Raw genomic sequence first — 7,497 nt, 5'->3', positions numbered from 1 at the left:
GATGAGTGTCATTGTTTTTGTGTGCTAGGCTTAATAAGAAAAACAACAACTAGTAAGTAACAACTAGTAAGTCCTGGTTTGAAGACCCAAGTGGCCTGGAGGTGATATATGGGGGAAGCTGGTTGGAAATGTAATGTAAATGTACCTTAAACTGAGTCCTGAAACGGATAGGGGGCCATTGTAATGACAACAGGATGGGTGTAATGTGACTTGTCCTGCTAAGCATGGTTAACAGCCTTGCAGCAGCTTTCTGGACATTTATAGGTGGTCCCGGTACGACTTGCGGAGGCAGGTGAAAAGGAAGTTAAAGTAGTCTAACCAGGATGAAATGAATGCATGATCATGTAGTTCTGGTTTGAGACAGGCAATGTTTCTTAAATGAAAGAAACTGACAAAAAACGTTTTGTTTTATAGGAAGTTGGGTTGCAGCCAAGTTTAATTTTCCTGATTCAGTCATTCATTTTTTTGTATGTGAGATATCAGAAAATAAGAACAAATAGAGTCCTACATGCCCTCTTTTATTTGCTATTTTGGCAAAAGCAACATAAAACAAACAAAACAAACAATAGTTTCAGTTTTCGATGGTTAGAGACAAGGGAAAAATGCAAATCCTCACATTGGAGAGGCTTTACAAATGGGTCATTTTTATTTGATGAATTACTTAAAAGTAATGGTATATTCAAATCTTTAATTAACCAAATGTAGATTGAAATTGTGACTAATTTACTAACTATTAGGAATGGGGTGCAAGTGATCGATCTTGAAATGCCCTTGTAGGAACAAATAGAAAATCAGTCTTTACAACAGCAATAATAGTTTTAAGGTAAAAAAAAAAAATCCAAAATGGAAGAAGTATTCAATATAAGTTCTACAAAGGCATGCAGCTTGCTTTTGCCATAAGTTTATTGCAATCGGTCTTCTTTTAGCATCCTGTGGAGTCGCCCCCCGCTGGCCATTAGACAGAGTGCAGGCTTAAGGCATATCCGCAGTGGCTTCGTTTTTTCAGACCAGATTGATGCCGCTTGGTTCATGAGTTTGTTTGGATGTCAGCGGTGTTCACACCACCACGTAACCTGTTACCTATCATTCCCTTTTACACAACTTGAGGTAGATCTACTGACGTGTGAATAATGGTGTTTGTAATTGTGGCTGGTGGCTGTTATCTGATGTAGCTAATTATGTAATTTTAGTGATGTCTCAGTGAATTTGTTGAACACAAAGGGTCACTTAACTAATGTTTCCCACAGAGTGACAGTGCGACTGTGGATTGGAGCGTCAACGGGGCATATTTCTATTTCTAGTAGGTTTTTATTCCACCATCGTAATTCTATTTTATTCTCCACCTTATTTGAGTGTTTATTCACTCACTACTCTGCTCACCTTGCCTTTTCCTTAAGTTCTCTTATACCCACACTAGGGATGGGCGGTTTTATACTGCGGGATTGATACTTCGCAAGTTCAAGCTATTCCTTTGGTATCGCTTCCTTTAACACATACAGAGAATAAAATGATATGAATACAAAACATGGGTGGCTGCATCACTTCCAAACGTTATCAGTACTTTTGTAAGATGTTTGTGCCGATAAACAGCCCTGGCCCGTGTCACTGTGGAAACCTGTTTGGCATGAGAAACTGAGCATGCTGCTTTTGTTTCTTACCTGTATTGTAACTGTCATACAGCAAACATATAGAGTCAAAAGACTTGTGACAAAAAAGTGCCACAAATAGTTTCCAGTTGCTCTGGAGAAATCATGGCCTGTTTAAGAGGATGAAGATCTCAATGTAAATACAAATGTGCACATGTTTAATGGTATTTTAATTTATTTTATTCATATGTATGTTACACATACCATACCACATATCATAAGAAACGATCAATATCAGTAGTGGTATTGTTGAAGTTGTAACAAAATGTATCGGTATCCTATACAGTTAAAAAACAAAACAAAAACACAACAACTTATCTATCCCCCATGAACACACACACACACACTTACACCTCTTGTCTCTTACTGCCACGTAAAAACCAAGTAGAGTTTATTTAATATAGCACCTGTTACAGAACAAAAAAAGGCACAAAGTACTTTACAAGAGTAAATTAATAATAGCCATATAGGTACAAATAATAAGAGACAACAATAAAACATAATCAGCAAGACAATTAAAAGAGTGTTCAAATGTTTTTTAAGGCATCAACAGAGACACAGAACGGAAGTCTAAGGGAAGAGCCTCCCACAGTGTCAGATGCACCACTTGAAATGCCTGATCAACTTTTGTTTTCAGCGGAGCATGTGGAACAAGTAATCACTAGTTTGAAGACCCAAGTGGTATGGGTGAAGCAGGTTAGAAATGTATCCAGGTGCCTGACCATGCAGGGCTCTATGTAAAAACAAGCACCTTAAACGGAGTCCTGAACCTGACAGGGAGCCAATGTAATGAAGACAGAATGGGTGTAATGTGACTTGTCCTGCTAGACTTGGTTAACAGCCTTGCAGCAGCATTCTGGACGTGTGTAGGCGGTCCAGGGACAACTTGCCTGAGGCAGGTGAAAAGGGAGTTACAGTAGTCTAACCAGGAAAAAATTAATGCATGATCGTCTCTAGTTTTGATTTTGACAAATGGTTTGAGTCTGGCAATGTTTCTTAAATGAAGGAACATGTATTTTATCTACAACAGATAACAAAACACTAGTAAAACATAACACTGGAAAAATATTCCATATTGGCAAAATTATTTAATCTGATTCCTAAAAAGGTATGCAGCTTGCTGTATGACACTTTCAGGCTAAAATTTACATTTAAAATGATCATATATAAGGTTATTTTGATGGTTTTGTTCCGTACATTTCAGCCAGCTAAACTTTTTTTGCTGATAGCATGTTGTTGAGGCTCTTCAGGCCCCGCCGCCATCAGAAATTCGCTCGCTGCCAAGCTACGATGACCAGAACCTCTATGTGGCAGCAATGGAGGGTGGCGAGTATGTCCTGAAGATAATGAACTCAGGAAAGTAAGAACCCCACACTGAGGTGCAGACCTATGCCATGTCCTTCCTGCACCAGAATGGACTTCCTGTCCAAACAGCGCTGCCCACAAACAGGCAAGATGGCAGCCAGAATGGTCAAAATCTTACAAAAGGTATAATGCAACTACCCCTGTGAAACTTTTATATCTAATGTGTTTTTAAAAATACCTGAATCTGTTGTGTCAAAGTGATGCACTACCTGGAGGACAGTTTAAAAATTTCTTGTGCAAAGTGACATTATCTTGTAGTGCCGGTGTTGGTTTGTGTCATGAAAGTATCATTATGCTACTCAATTGTCATGAAACATGCAAGGACCCTATTGAAACTGAAGGAGTTATCCGATCTGCTTTAACTTTATGGTGTGCATTCTCAAGGCAGTGAAGAAGAAAAGGTTCATGTCGCATGAAGGATCTTGTGCCTTGATACATAAAGATACAGACCTCTGGAAGGTTTGAGTCCTCATCGGATTCATGGGTGCCTTGTTTCAAATTTCTACTTTCTATGCTGTGATGTAATGAGACACAAGGGATAAAAAGAGAACTGAGCTACAGTACAATGTGTCAGGGTGTTGTGGTGGTTGAGCAGGTTAGACCCAAACGCAGGACACAGAGCAAGCGAGTGCAGTTCAAAGAAGGTTTAATTCCAACAAACAAAAGCAAGCACACTTACAACAGAGTGGCTGAATCCAGAGTCCAAATAAACAGTTGATCCAACAGAAATCCAAATCCAGGGAAACAGGGTGACACGACTAGTAAGGTTGGCAGGTGACACGACTAGTAAGGTTGGCAGGCAACACACAGCAACATGGGACAGAGCGTCTACACACTACAATGATCGGACCAAGACTGAGGGGAAACCAGCAAGGATATACACACACACACAGGGTTAACGAGCTGGGAGGAGACACACAGGTGAGGGACATGAGGCTGATGAGACACAGGCAGGCAGAGAGACAACTGGGGGAACAGACGAAACACTTTACAAGCAGACATGGGGCAAAATAACAACCAACAGAAGAACACAGACCAGGAGTAAACACTTTAAGGCATGAACTAATGTACAGGACTAAGAACTAAGACACCGAACTAGGAACTAAGATACGAGACAAGACAAATACTAAGTAACTTAAAGATGCAGATGAATAATAATAATCACAGGACTAAGAACTAACTAAACAAGACTACACGGAGAAACACAGAACCAAAAGTGGACTTAAACAGGAAAGAATGAACATAAAACCATACTCCTAACACAGTGCAAAAGTGTGTCCTCTGTAGCAGATCTTATGCCTTACATAATGTACCCGGTTTATCAAGCAGAAAGACTACATTAATGTTCAGGTCACATGTCAGTTATGTCTCGCTATATTGTATTTACATACAAGACCATGTTGCAGTTTGGCTTTAACTGGGTTCAAAGGTTAACCATTTATATATTTATACTGTTCCATTTATCTCAATAAATAACAGGAAATAGTTAAATGCTGTTCAGTATGTATACTTAAAGTGTGTATGAGTTTGGTGGTGAGTAACATATGTGGTACAACTGTGTTGGTAGTTTTTGACTCTAGTCTATTTCTTCGAAACAGAAAACATTCTTACCACATCTTAAACATCAGAAGTAGAACAACATTTCACACTAGAAATGCATACTGGTAAATGAGATAGATAAACTGCTGAACCATTAAAAGCCAACTGGAACTATCTAACGGTATATAATGGGAGATATTGTGTCCCTAGCGTACACAGAAGCAGTACATCCTGATCTTGGTGACCCCAGGAAATATTCATGACACATGTAGTCATGTTAGAATATTGAAATAGTTTACATATAATATATGTTATGTTAATCTCTATCTATTCATTTACTGACCAATGGGCATCTCTATAATTGGACAGTAGATAACTTGTATGTTTTTTTGACCTTGCATTGTAAAACATGTCAAGAGGACATTGATCAGTGTAGTTACTGCTTAAGTCACATCTATTAGAAACTATGAACAATGTTTTAGAACCGCTCCACATCAAGCCAACTGTTCTGTGGACAAACGGATCCAAGGCTTACCTCGTTGTGGTGAACTGTTTTGTCTTTTAGGGGTCCCTTAGGTGCCATACTGTACATGCAAACAGAAAAACAGCCCATCTCACTGAAACAGGGAAATTAGAAATCCATGCAGCTTGATCTTGTGGGGATGGATTCAGTAATATACCTAAAAATGCATATGAATCTTGATTATGATTTGTTTTTAACATTTTCTTCCAGTCAGATACACCAGTTGGCTACTGTACTTCATGTTTTAAAATGTATAGGTTGGCCTGTTTTCATCCTATAATGTATTAAAATAATGACACCATTAGCATTAAATCTCCTTACAAAAAAATAAATATTGTAATAGTATCTAAACTATGACCACTAGAGGGTGCAGTTCATTCAAAACCAGGAGCTGGAAATTCCTTGTTTGGTTGTCATGTTAACATGTAATTGTGAAGTTCTGAGAAAAAGCAAGAAACAAATACGGGAGCTATGTTTCCTGAGCCACTGTAAGGCTCTATGTTTATGAGATTTACCCATTGTAAAATGCTTTTAAACATTCTGCAGGTAATGGAGTTAAGTCTGTTGTAGTGAATGTTAATAATCAATCACTTTACAGAACACGTTCCATTACATTCAGGATGGTGTTTTAATTTGTGAAAATTGCTTCATTCTCACTGGCCCAAGTGTCCCAACAGTTTCAGATAACAAGGCTGCACAAACTGCTCTAATCCAACAAAATCCAAAGAAAACAACATACTCATCCAATTCAGAATGGCTTAAAGGCATGCAGAAAACCTGTAAACAAATGATATTACATTTAATCTGAAAAATCCTTATATATAAATTTCTCATGTTTGCGCCCCTGTCATGTTTAGTCTCAATTAAGCCTATACTGTACGAAGTGCCCCAGATTACTAAACAAAAAAGTCAACAGTCCGCTCCATTAGAATGAGACTTAGTTCTGCCGGAGCAACATAAATTTATCAGTAGTTTGGTGAAATGTGTAACCTTCTCTGGAGGCTTATATTAACTCAATCGACTAATTGCAGAGATCCACTCATCTGTGAGTGATTGTATTTGAATAGTGATTGATAAAACAGTTTTTTAAATGATCAACAGGTGTTTTTGGTTTATAATGTGTCAACAACTTCCCTTGTATTTGTGACAGTTGAGGCCAAAACAAACACAAAGGTATGCCCGTGGCTTGTTGTTGGGTCAATTTGCCTACTAGAGAATATAATAAGAATATAATAAAATGATGCTGTGTCTCTTTTAGGGATGCGATGGTTAAGAGTGTTAGTGTGCTCACTAATAGTGTTTGCTAATTAGCACTAAACTGAAAGTACAGCTGAGGCTAATGGGAATGTCATTAGTTTGGCAGGTATTAATTCATAAACCACAGTATTGTAAATTACTTTTTTCACTTGATGATGGTACTAGATGAAAGGTTAAGGAATTATCAAAATCTATTACAATTCATCACGTTAGACTATCAAGTCAGCGAAAGTCAGCCGCCGTCATCTCGAACGCAGCATAAACATGGATGTAGTTCTATGATGTCACCCGTGGGTTTCTGAAGAGCGATTGTGAAGCCCAGTGTGGGTGGCTCAGCCCATCGCCATCTTGTAATTTTATGTTAAAATAACATCTTCAAAATCATTTTGATGGTACACTGACCACCCTTTGCCTTTAAAACAGCCTCAGTATTATATAATATTATATAATATACTGTATATATATATATAATAATATAATATCATATATTGATTTGGTTTTCTTCTGTTTACTCACTTTGCATTTTGGTAATTTATAGTCTATCAAAATTTCTATCTTGGAAAGCATTCTTACTTTATAGCATTTTTTCTACACCTGCCTATACCTCTGGCACATAGACTGTATGGCACAGTACTGTGTATCAAATCTAATCTGGGATGCTCAGGTTACAAGGTTATGTAGACAATTATGATGTATTCATTTCTAGCAACTATATAATAGCCAACATACCTAAATCAATTACTATTACTTTCAATTAAATTACTACTTACTTAAATCAAACAGCTTTCACCGTTTAAAAACGTCAACAATCAGCTAATGGCGCCATTATTGATATAATGTGACATAGTCAATAAACTAAGTCACATTAAACCTAAACTGTGTGTCTTGGAGTAAGACAATCAAATGTCTAACTTGTAAATGATCTAGATGATTTTGGGTTTGTAGTATTCAGGTTATTATGAGGGGCCATCCACAGTATGCAGGAATACTTATGATAATGGAAACAATATCCAAAAGAGGAAATGTTGTAGCCATACAACAATCATGAAGTTCAAATAGGTGCATTCAGTTCCTCCATTCAAATGATTAAGTTTGTTGATGTATTTTAATGCAATCTGCAAAGAAATGAAAGAAGTTTGCACACGCATATCACAATTATCTGCCCCA

This window comes from Micropterus salmoides, unplaced genomic scaffold (genome assembly GCF_014851395.1).
Source record: "Micropterus salmoides isolate LMB-PRFRI ecotype aquatic unplaced genomic scaffold, ASM1485139v1 Ms_hic_scaffold_13, whole genome shotgun sequence".
Lineage (NCBI taxonomy): Eukaryota > Metazoa > Chordata > Actinopteri > Centrarchiformes > Centrarchidae > Micropterus > Micropterus salmoides.
The sequence above is the reverse complement of the archived record's forward strand: the minus strand, read 5'-3'. Positions refer to the sequence as shown.